This window comes from Vitis riparia, chromosome 5 (genome assembly GCF_004353265.1).
Source record: "Vitis riparia cultivar Riparia Gloire de Montpellier isolate 1030 chromosome 5, EGFV_Vit.rip_1.0, whole genome shotgun sequence".
Classification (NCBI taxonomy): domain Eukaryota; kingdom Viridiplantae; phylum Streptophyta; class Magnoliopsida; order Vitales; family Vitaceae; genus Vitis; species Vitis riparia.
The window spans coordinates 16,676,701-16,689,354 of record NC_048435.1 but is presented as its reverse complement, the minus strand read 5'-3'; the positions used below and the strand labels follow the sequence as shown (position 1 = coordinate 16,689,354).

General features: G+C 39.3%; 1 protein-coding gene across 1 annotated transcript in view; it reads left to right on the top strand.

Moving 5' to 3' along the window:
- Positions 1-12,654, top strand: part of LOC117915346 (protein NO VEIN) — a 62,484-nt gene that overhangs the window by 29,780 nt on the left and 20,050 nt on the right. The gene's annotated exons all lie outside the window — the stretch shown is intronic.

Sequence of the window (12,654 nt, the reverse complement as noted above, 5' to 3'; positions counted from 1 at the left end):
AATGAAGATAAAAATTTCTAAGAATCTCTTTTGGTCTTTGTGTTGGGTGGGGGAGGGGTGGGGGGAGATTTCTGCCAAACTTTTTAGTAGAATGTCATTTTCATGGTTATGCAACCGTAGACTTCCACTCAAAGAAGCAGCTTAAACTTCTTGATAGGTCATCAATTTGTAGCATCTACTAGTCATACATCTTGGGCCTCTCCTACCTTAAGACATCCAGGATAAAACAACCATAGAATTCCCCTTGACAATGAGGTTTCTACTCCAATTATAGAAACCTCTTTTAATCCTTAAATAAGTCTAACATCTCAACTGAATGGCCAATTCTGTACCTACAAGCTGGGTGGTAGCCCTGATAAGCCCACCTCTATGATTTTTGAATCAACCCCCATACCCTTCTACCCTAGTTTACCCACATTAAATTGAGCTTGAGATGTCCCATTAACCGGGGAATCCACTTAGCATTGATAACTTCTCTCCTTCAATGAGTTAGAAATTAATGTATCCAAAATCATTCTTAAGCCCACAAAGTGGGCTAATAAGGTATCATGATAGAAACTAGACCACCTTGCATCAAGTTCCTCAAAACCTTGCAAAGAGATGATCATCTTGGATTAAGATGCCCCTTGCAAAGCTTGAGACGTTCACACACAAATATTAATGGTTCAATTTTATGGAAATATTGATGTAGATATCAATATTTGTCAAGGCCACCCTCCGTGACTCTACCAAAAGAGCAACTAAAGACCTCCATAACTAAAAGAAATAAGTAGGGGAGAACATGTGATATCCCACATTGAATAGGGAAAAAGTTAATTGATACTATATATGTATGAGCTCTTCTTGACCGTATAGACTCGTTTTAAAGCCATGAAGGTCTATTGGGCCTAAAATGGATAATATCCACGTGGGAGGGAGTGGGTCATTACAGAATGGTATCAGAGTCGAATCTTGACTCAGGTATGGAAGTTTGTTTGGTCTCAAGTGTCTGTTTGTTTGACCCTGCAATCCCATTGGACACAATGAGGACATTGTGCCCATATGTGGGGGTGGTTGATTGTGATATCCCACATTGAATAGGGAAAAAAGTTTCTGACATCATACATGTATGAGCTCCTCTTAACTTTGTAGATACATTTTAAAGCCGTGAGGACCCTTTAAAGCTTAGAACGGACAACATCTACACGGTTGGGAAGGGTCGTTTTCAATTAAAAGATCTAAAACATTTATTTATTTTTGGCTAAAAACCCAAAAGATCTTTTCAATTAATTAAAAAGATCTAGAAGGATGAGCCATCCTTCCACAAAATACAAATTTAGATCAAAACAAGGGACTGGATACCATTACATGGTTCCATTTTTGCACCTCTTCATAATATAAATACTCTTCTTTGCTTATAAAAAATAAACAAACAAACAAGAGAAATTACAGAAAGCTAAACAATAATTGAAACAAACATAAGATAGACTCAAGGAGGCACATAATCTCCAACAAAAGACATCAATTCCTTTGCTTCTCTTTAAGTTACCCCATTTGCAACTTGATTAGCTAAGTGAGGAACCCATCGAATGATGCATCCCAACTCTGTAAAGATATAAAAAATTTGGCATAGTAATGTATCATCTACATGAACCTCTTTCCTTTTTAGCAACCCATTAGATAACAACAACAAAGTCCCCTTTCACCACAAAATAGTACAAACCCAAATTTGCTTGCTCAAGGCCCTTCAAAAGTGTTGCAACCTCGGTCTCAATAGCAAAATCACCTACTAGTTTAGAGTATACTTTGATTACTAAACCTTGATGATCTCTAATCAAACTACCAATCCCAAGTTTTTTTGGGGTGCCTAAGGCACGTCCATCAAAATTCAGTTAACTGCTCCTTCAATTGGTGTTGACCATGCATGTGAGGTATTTGTAAGCAACCTCCTTGACTTGCATACAAGTTGTCAATCTAACAATATAAGACTCAAGGGGGTGCCTTTATAGGCTTGACTATTATAGTCAGAAAGGGAGAAAAAAGAGTAAAATAGGTCCCAATCTTTGTCCTTATGCTATCTTAAAAAATTTTTGCATTCCTCTTTTGCCAAATTGACCAAATCATACTAAGGCTTGCAATGTCCTATAGAACCTTTGCTTTTTCATGATTCCTAAAGCCTTTGAAGAAAATAGTCATCTCCACCATCGAACATGGTGGTACCTAATCTATTCTCAGAAGGCTGAATAGTTCATTCCATAAGCTTAAAGCTATTGAACAATGAAGAAAAAAATGATTAATTGATTCATTGCTCTCCTTGAAATAATACAACTCTTTGGATTAAGAGCCTTGAGAGGCCTCCATTTCTGGAGCATACCATTGGTATTTTTTTTTTTTTTTTTTTATTGGTAAAGAAAATTTCATATATAAAAAGAGACGCCAAAAAGGCGACTCAAGGTATACAATACCCATACACCCACCTCTAATAAGGCCTAAAAGACCCTAGATGGCCCAAAAAACAACCCTACTTAGAGCCCAATCAATCAATAAAATTAGCTATAGTCAGAGGGCATTCAACTATGAACAACTTAGCCTCAGACCAAAAAGAAAGAATAAAAGAGTATTTCAGTCTCTGTATTGACAACATATCATCCTTGAATGTCAATCTATTTCTAGTCTTCCAAACCGTCCAAAAAATGTGAAAAGGAGTAGCTCTCCGCATCTTCTTGCGCTTTTTGCCCACAAAAGAACCATGTCAGCTTAGAAGAGTCTTTCTAACTGAAGAAGGCAACACCCAAGACACCCCTAAATAAAGTAAGAGTAAATCCCATAAAACCCTTGTTTTTGAACAATGTAGGAGAAGATGGTCTATGGTCTCCTCTTTCTCAAGACACATAAAGCATCTCTTTGCCAATGCCTGTCCTCTTTTCTGGATCATATCCAAGGTTAAGGCTTTGCCCCACATAGCCTCCCACGCAAAGAAACTAATCTTGGGTTGCACATTCACATTCCAAATGCAGCTGGAAGGAAACAGAGACGAACAACCCGCTTCGAGAGCAAAGTAGAGAGACTTGACCTAGAATTTTCCAGTCTTTGTTTCAGTCCATGACACCATATCATTCACATCTTCAAGTACTCTCTTACCATGCAGCCGCTCAAAAAATCTTTCCGCCTCTTCTACCTCCCAATCATTGAAGGCTCTTGAAAAACAAGGGTTCCAACCCCCCCAACCCCCTCTATCTTCCACATACTTCCCTCTAATCACTTGATTCCACAAAGCCTCTCTCTTATTTGCGAAACGCCAATTCCATTTAGCAAGAAGAGCCTTATTGAGAATGGAAAGGCATTTGACCCCCAAATCCCCTTTCTTCTTACTTAAGCACACCAACTCTAATCTTACTAAATGAGGCTTTCGCTCCAAATTGCCACCACCCCAAAAGAAGTCCCTTTGGATTTTCTCTAATCTCCGTCTGACTGAGCTTGGTAAGCACAACAGTGACATAAGATAGATAGGTAAATTCGATAATGTGCTTCGAATTAGAGTCGCCCTCCCTCCCTTGGATAAATATTGTCTCTTCCACATGGCTAACCTTCTTCGGAAACGCTCTTCCACTCCATCCCACATTATTACTGACTTAAACGGAGCACCCAAGGGCATGCCCAAATAAGCGGACGGTAGACTACCCACTTTACAACCAAAATCCCAAGCAAGATCATCAATATTCTCTACCCTCCCTACTGGAATGAGTTCACATTTTTCCAAGTTTATTCTCAATCCCGACACGACCTCAAACCACATAAGTAACCAATTGAGATAAGTCAAATGGTCTAGAGAAGCTTTGCAGAACACCAAAGTATCATCAGCAAACAACAAATGGGAAATTAGAACCCCTTCTTCACTCCTACCCTTCACCCTACAACCCGATATAAAACCTCCCTCCATAGCCCTTTTAAGAAGAGCACTACAGACCTCCATAGCAATCACAAAGAGATAAGGAGAAAGAGGATCGCCCTGCCTCAAACCCCTTGAGCTTTGGAAGAAGTCCGTAGGGGTTCCATTGACCAACATAGAGAAACTTGCAGTGGATATGCACCACTTTATCCACCTGATCCATTTCTCCCCAAAACCCATTTTATGCATAACTGTGAGAATGAAAGACCAGTCCATATTGTCGTACGCCTTCTCTATATCCAATTTGCACAAAATGTCATTCTCATTATTCTTGAGGGCCAAATCAATAGCTTCATTAGCTATCAACACTGCATCTATACCTTCCACAAAAGCCCCTTGAGCCTTAGAGACCACCTTTCCAACCACCTTTTTTAGCCTATTGGCTAAAACCTTGGCTAGCCACTTGTACAAACTTATAGGGCTAAAATCCCCTAAAACTTCAGCTCCTGCTTTTTTTGGAATTAAAACCATAAAAGTTGCATTTAGGCTTTTAACAAATTTGTCGTTTTCATATTAACAAATTTGCCGTTTTCATAGAATTCCTTAAAGAAACTCATCACATCAACCTTCACGAAATCCCAAGCAAACTACCAGAAAACCATAGAGAAGCCATCTAGCCCCGAAGCTTTATCCCCATTACATCCCAACAGTGCATCAAATACCTCATCTTTCGTAAAAGGCATCTCCAAGGCACAAGCATCCATATGCTCCAAAGTCTCATACTACAACCTAGAAACAGAAGGGCGCCAATCCCCTGGATTGGACAACAACGACCTAAAGGCATTGACTATCCCTTCCTTAATTCCATTCTCCTCCGTAAGCCAAACACCATTAATCCTAATTTTGTCCACATTGTTCCTTCTCTTGTGAGCATTGGCCATCTTGCGGAAGAAACTCGTATTTCTATCACCCTCTTTTAGCCACACTTCCCTAGATTTTTGCCTCCACGTAATCTCTTCAAGTAAAACCCATTTTTTATATTCTTCCCTCGCTTCTTTTCTAGCTTCCAGCTCTTCCAAGGACAGTCTGCTAATCTTCTCCTTAGCATCCCAAAACTCCACCTGCTCCAATGCCAAATCCTTCCCATATTCAACCTTGCCAAAGATGTCTCTGTTCCACTCTTTCAACTTAGCCTTTAGAACCTTTAGTTTTTCTGCCAAAATAAAACTTGAGGAGCCACTAAAGCTATCTCCCTCCCACCAAGACTTCAAGAGGTCCTTAAAACCCTCCACTTTTAGCCACATATTCTCAAATCTAAAAGGGGAAGGATCTCTTCTCAGACCCCCTCCGTCCAAAAGAAGCGGAAAATGATCGGACACAGGTCTTGGTAGGACACACTGCCTCGTATCACCAAAACGACAGTCTCACCCCTCATTAACCAAGAACCGATCTAGCCTTGAAAAAGACCAATTATTCACCCCTCTATTCCAAGTAAAAGGACCCCCAACCAGAGCAGATCCTTTAACTCTAAATTTTCTATAACTTCTGAGAACCTTCTCATGTTTGAATTCAGGCTCCCTCCTCTGTTGTGCTCTTCTGGACTTAAGATGGCATTAAAATCCCCAGCAACACACCACGACCCATTGCAAAGCCCCTTTATGGCTCCCAACTCCTCCCAAAAACACTCCCTGTCTCTCCTCATGGTTGGGCCATAAACCCCTGTAAAAGTTCACATGAAACCGTCCTCGCAATTCTTTAAAATGCAAGAAATTGAGAACATTCCTTTTTGCAGGTCAACCAAATCCAACACCCGATTATCCCAAAACACCACTATACCACCAGTAGCGCCCCTTGAATCTACAGTTCCCCATTCAAGAAATCTTCCCACTCCTAAACTACGGATAATACCCCTTGACATTTCCTGGATCTTGGTTTCCTGTAACCAAACCAAATCCACCCTATTCTTTTTTATCAAAGTTTTGATCACCTTCCTCTTATTGCAATTATTAGCCCCTCTTACATTCCAGGAAAGCAGTCGGAGCTTCATTTAGACCTGCAAGTACTTCTCCCCCCTTCTCCTCCTCCTCCAAGATAGTTCACTGTCCATTCCAATTTTCACAATTCTCTTTCGAATTTTGACGACTCCAATTTTTTCCTTTTTCTACCATTCAACTTTCCTTTATGAAGTTTCCTCTCTTTCATTCTTTTGAGTAAAAACAAAATCTCCCCTTCGAAACCCTCCGTCGGAATTCCATGATAATGGCTAAACTTAGCCAAGCTACTGGAATGCCAACACGGTTCACCCTCTTCGTCCCTCTCCTCCACATCCTTTTGGGAAGCCCTTTTCGAAACCCCCTTTAACGCCTCCTCAAAAGCCCCAAACGCCCTACCCGCCAAATCAAAGACCTCCGCCTCCCTCCCATCTGCCAAAATCACCCTTAAAGGGCCCAAAACTGCTCCCCCGACTGCTTCTGAACCACTGCCCCAATCAGAATCCCTAGCATTGGCAACACTTACCCCATCCCGCCCAGAAGGAGTAGAAGATAGAGAGATATCCTGCTTCCTCAAAGAAAACAAAGAGCAAGTATAGTGATCTGTGTACCTGGAAGCCTCCTCCATCAAAGCTTCGTCGGTGATCACCGTAAGATTTAAGGCCGGTGAAGACGACTCCAACTGAGAACCAAAAATTTCCCCCTCTTGTTCTCCACAGTCACGAAGACCCCCGCCGCCTGCCCTAACTCCATTTAACATTTCAATAGTGGGTTGTTCCACCACCATTGGGCCTTTTAAAGGCACCGTCATGGGCCGGCCCACTTCCACAAGTTCTTTAAAAGCTCCACTCACTTGGCCCTCCTTAGTGGGCCTTCTCTCCATAACCATCTCCCTTACTCGGCCCAACGATACTTGGGTTACAGGCCCGAAATTTGTAGTCTCCTCCCAAACAGTCTGTTGGCTTCCTCTGGTCACATCAATCTCTACTCGTCTTGCCGACACAAGGTCAGAGGGCTCAACCTTCCTATCTTTTCTGCAGCCTCCTTCACCAACTTCGCACGACATGACCACTTTTGCAGGCTGCCTATGCGTCTGTACCTTCTCCATTTTGAAATCGGTGAAGTTGGCATCCCAACCATTAGAATGTGGCCCATAGATACTCAAAATGACCTTGTGCAATAATGCGTTGTTCTCCCTAGGAAACCTCTACAACTTCTTTCCTAAGAGGGCTTTATTTCTCAAAAGGATCCTGCTTACACCTAAACCCCCCTCCTTTTTAGGATTACACTCTAAGTCTCACCCAATAAGATTATCTCTATTACCTCCCCCCACCTTAGCCAAAGAAATGTCTCTGCAATTGTGCCATCCAATTAGCTACCTTGTAAGGATAAGGGACAAGCATGAGATTGCTAGAGTTATTCTGCCTCCAAAAGATAGGAATGCTTTCTTCCAACCATCTAATTGTTTGAAGATCCTATCTATGACTGAGTCCCAAAAGGACACTGCCCTTGGATTTCCCTCTAAGAGGAGACCCAAATAGGTAATAGGCCATTCAAACACCCCAGAATTTTTTAGTAAGGAAGCTAAAGCCTGGTTCATATTGATACCCAACAAAGTGCCCTTGTTTAAGTTAATCTTTAGCCACGAGATCCACCCAAAAACCATCAAAATTAATTTTAGCTTTTGCAAGTCTAGTGGTCTGTGGAAGGTTGGTTATGTGGAAAAGACAATATATTTCTAAAGGAGGGAGGACGACCCTAATTTGAAGCATATTGTCGAATTTACCCATTTATTTTATGTCACTATTGGGCATGCCAAGCTTAGTTAGACAAAGACTAGAGCATATTCAAAGGAATTTCCTTTGGGGAGGTTGAAATTAACCTCATTTAGTAAGATGGGAGTTGGTGTGCTTAAGTAAAAAGAAAGGGGGTTTGGGAATCAAGTGTCTTTCCACACTCAATAAGGCTCTTCTTTGTAAATGGAATTGACGGTTTGCGAATGAGAAAGAGGCTTTGTGGAATCAAATGATTAGAGGGAAGTACGGGGAAGAAAGAGGGGGATGGTGTTCTCGGGAAGTGAGAGAGGCGTATGGTGTTGGGTTATGGAAAGGGATAAAGATGGACTAGTATATTGTGGGTACTAGGATTTTCTTCTTTGTAGGTAATGAGCAGAGGGTGAGGTTTTGGAGGGACAGGTGGTGTGGGGATTCTCCTTTGTGTGTGTGTTTTCCCATCCTTGTTTGGTTTAGCTGTTGATAAAGAGGCATCGGTGGTGGTTATTTGGGACCCCTTGGCAGAGGGGGTTTAGGGGTGGAACCCTTGTTTCTCAAGATCCTTTAATGATTAGGAGGTGTCAAGCTTCTTGGGGCGGCTACATGGGAAGAGAGTGCAGTGATGTGGAAGACATGGTGTTTTGGACTAAAACAAAGAGTGGAAAGTTCTCAGTCAAATCCCTCTACAATGCTTTAGATTCGGGCAACCATTCTTTGTTTTCCTCAAGTTGCATTTGGAACATGCAGCCCAAGATTAGCTTTTTTGCTGGGGAGGCTACATGGGGCAAAACTTTAACTTTGGATTTAATTCAAAAAAGAGGGTGGGCCCTGGCAAATAGATGCTTTTTGTGCCATGAGAAGGAAGAGACTATAGACCACCTTCTTCTTCGTTGTACTAAAACAGGGGTCTTGCGGGAATTGTTTTTTACATTGGTTGGGGTGTCATGGGTACTGCCCTCTTCAGTTAGAGAGACTCTCCTCAGTTGGCATGGTTCATTTGTGGGCAAAAAGCGTACGAAGGTGTGGAGAGCAGCTCCTCTATACATCTTTTGGACGGTTTGGAAGACGAGAAATAGATTGACCTTCAATGATGATGTGCTTTCTATCCAGAGACTCGAATACTTTTTTGTTTTTTCTCTTTGGTTAGAGGCAAAGTTGTTTATAGCCGATCGCCCTCTAAATTTAGTTAAATTTATTGATTGATTAGGCTCTAGTTAAGATTGTTTTTTGACCCGATTGGGCCTTTGTTTACTTGGTACTTTTTGGCTGGTTTGGCGGTGGGTGTATAGGTATTGTATACCTTAAGTTGCTCTTTTGGTGCCTCTTTTCAATAAATCTTTTCTTTACCTATAAAAAAAAAATCTAGTGTCTGACTTGTGAAAAAATGATGATATAATTCACAAGTCTAAGGGGAGAACAAGATTTTTGCCCATATGAGTTAAGAAAAAAAACACACCAGTTGGATTTCCATTAAATAGCACGGGCCCTCACCAATTATTTTTGCCTGAACCCATTCTATCCATGGTTGACAACAAGAAATCCCAATTAATGTAGTTGTATGCCTTCGCAATTCCAGCTTTCAAGCCACACCTAGAGTGGAAATTTTCACCATAGAATCAGTTACTTTGTTAACAATAAGAATCACATCAAGGATCTGCCTCCACTTCAATACCACCTTACCTATGAATTTTCTTAATCAACTGACCAAAATTTTTGTTATAAGCTTGTACAAACCTCCAGCCAAACTAATTGGCCAAAAGCCCTATGGTATACTCAGTCCTGCCTTTCTTGGAAACCAACACCAAGAATGATCCATTCAAGCTTCTTTTGGAAGAACCCAGAATCCTCCTCATGAAAGTTCCCAAAGAAGCTCAACCTTGTTTTGAACTGTGCGCCAGCATTCTTTTTAGGATGTCATTTTGAAGCCATCTGGATGCAGGGCCTTGTCACCTCGAATTTGGAAAGAGCTGGTAATGAGTCCTCCCTAAATGCCCCTTTTAGAAATAATATATGTGCTCCATCTGACATTCATTCCCCCAAGCTAGAGCAGCTCCAGCATCCAAGACAAGTGCTTAAAAATTGGAAATTCCTAAAATGATTTGTTTTAGCATGGAAATTCTGTGAGAAAGAACACAAGCTATAAATGAACCAAAAGCATGGAAAGACCTTTAGTTTTTATCAGCTAGTGTCCCTGATATGTTCGATTCCTTTCTTTTTGAGCACTATGAAATAGTGGGATAGGAATTACAGTCATAAACTGCTGACTTTGGAAGGGGTCGGTGTATTATGTTAGACTTAGTAGATGGAGGGTCAAGAGATTGAATAATTGCCTACATGCTAGACTTAAGAGGAACGATATTAGATTGAACTAGCATGGTTTTTCTCCTCAAATGTTTGATTGGAGAATCTCATGATGATTCCGTTGCCAACATGAACTTGTACCTTCCAAGTATAGAATGCATATTTTCAGGCACTAGTGAAATGCTAATCTGAAACTACAGTAGCTCAAAGAAGGATGTCATTTGGGAAGTCCTGATATCATCAAACTACAGCTTGGTGGTTTAGGGTTTGGATCTGGGGTACTGTTTTTTATGGCAAGAGAATAAACTGCAGAGTCCTGTGAGGTGGGAGAGATCTCATGTTTCACTGTTTGGCATCAAATATGTTGTTGAATGTTTAGACCATGATTGGAACTCGTCAAATTATAAAATGTTACATTTGTTTCATGTGGTCTATCTACATGTCAAAATTTTGGCCTATTTACAATTTTTTTTTTTCTCTCACCTCCAATAAAGATTTACTCTGAAATTTTGACCCATAAGGTGATCCTGTGAGGAATGTAATTTTGACTCCATAGGGCTCATGACAATCAATCAGTTCTGGTCAAACATGTAGGCAATTGTTGCTTTTTTAAAAACATTAAACCCCACCCCACCCTCCCCCACCATCCATCCACCCAAAATATAATGAGTTGTTGTAGGTTGGATGCATGATTATCAGCTTGTTCTGCATTAAATCTCTTAAGATTTTACTGGTATTTTTAGTGAAAACCACCTGCTAGTGATAACACTTCTTGAAAATTGAGCCACTTAGATGAATTTTTTGTGCTATAACTATGATTATTTAGTTTATAAGCATTAATCATGAAATAAATTTAATGTCTAGTATTGATATATGTTAAAGAGCATGATATGCATATTGTACCCAAATCCTATAAGCTTAAACTTTTAGGAAAATTAGTCGTTCAATGTGGTATCAGAACTTGGTTTAGTGGGAGGTCTCATGTTTGAGCTGCCTCTCTGTAATTTGTATATTTGTTTCCTCATTTGCTTATTTATAAGTCTAAGAAAAAAGGGTTTTTTGCATTTGTTTGCCTACGGGCTTGTTTGTCTCTCCATCTACGGGTATGAGGCCATACGTGAGAGATGGTATTAAAGAGCATGATATGCATATTGAACCAAAATCTTGTAAGGTTAAGCTTTTAGGAAAATTGGTAGTTCAACAATATAAAAAAACTATCTAGAGGGGACATGAATAAGTGGTCCTTAAATTAATCCTTAAATTAAAACTTTGTGTTACCTACTTTAGTGAGAGCAAAAATTTCATGCACCGATAAATAAAATTGATTCCCACAATTCATAAGGTATAACATGGAAAAACCACTTAGCAACCTATTAGGTGTAAAAAAAACCACAGGTGGTCTCTGAATCGCTAAATAATCTTTTAACTATGAAGAAGTGGAACACATTTTTTTATGTACTTGAATGCATCTATTCCATATGGTTTTATATCATCAGCATCTACACTGCTTTTCCATGTCACCAATGCAACACTCTCTTGTACTCTTTAGTGGATCCCTTGAAACACTTATTGAAGTTTCATGATGAGATCTCTGACCTTTATTTTAGTCAAATGTACTTTCAAGCCAAATCTTGAAGGCTTTAAAGGGTCATGCTTTTGATGAATGATTGTACTCTCTTAGAGTTCATGAAAGTTCATTCCTTTTCAATAAAACATCTCTATTTATACTTGTAAAACTCTTTTTATAATTATGAAGAGTTTCTTAATCCTAAAACATTTCAAAAATCTTTTTTAGAATCAAAAATCAATTTAGAGATAAATATAATTTTAAAACTTACCAAAAACAATTTTTAGACTTAAAAAACATCGTAGAAACCGAATTAGGAAATAGAAAGTATTCCCTTCCTAATTTCTTGCATTAGTAATTTCAAAAACTTTACCAACCATAAATACATACTTACCTGAAATTTTACATTTACCTACGTGAATGCATCTATTCCATGGGGTTTTATATTGTTAGCACCTACACTGCTTTTCCATGTCACCAATGCAACACTCTCTTGTACTCTCTAGTGGATACCTCAAAACCCTTGTTGAAGTTTCATGATCAGATCTCTGATCTTTATTTTAGCTAAATATACTTTCAAGACAAATCTTGAAAGGCTTTAAAGGGTCATGCTTTTGATGAATGATTGTACTCTCTTAGGGTTCATGAAAGTTCATTCTGTTTCAATAAAACATCTCTATTTATACTTGTAAAACCCTTTTTATAATTATGAAGAGTTTCTTAATGCTAAAACATTTCAAAAATCTTTGTTAGAATCAAAAATCAATTTAGAGATAAGTATAATTTTAAAACTTACCAAAAACAATTTTTAGACTTAAAAAACATAATAGAAACCGAATTAGGAAATAGAAAGTATTCCCTTCCTAATTTCTTGTATTAGTAATTTCAAATGCTTTACCAACCATAAATACATACTTATCTTAAATTTTACAACTCCAAACAACCCGAATCTGAATGTGATGATGTCCGAAGCTGTTTTGAGACGGATAAGATCCAAGTAAGTAAGTCGCATCTAATTAGTAAGAAAAAAACAAATTTTCCAACTAAATAACATACACTAACAAATCATTCTAGTACTACATTGTTTCAACAAGATGTCTCAACCTATGAAAAAAAAGTACTGCTTCATTTTGGGTAGCTTTCATATCCAATTCC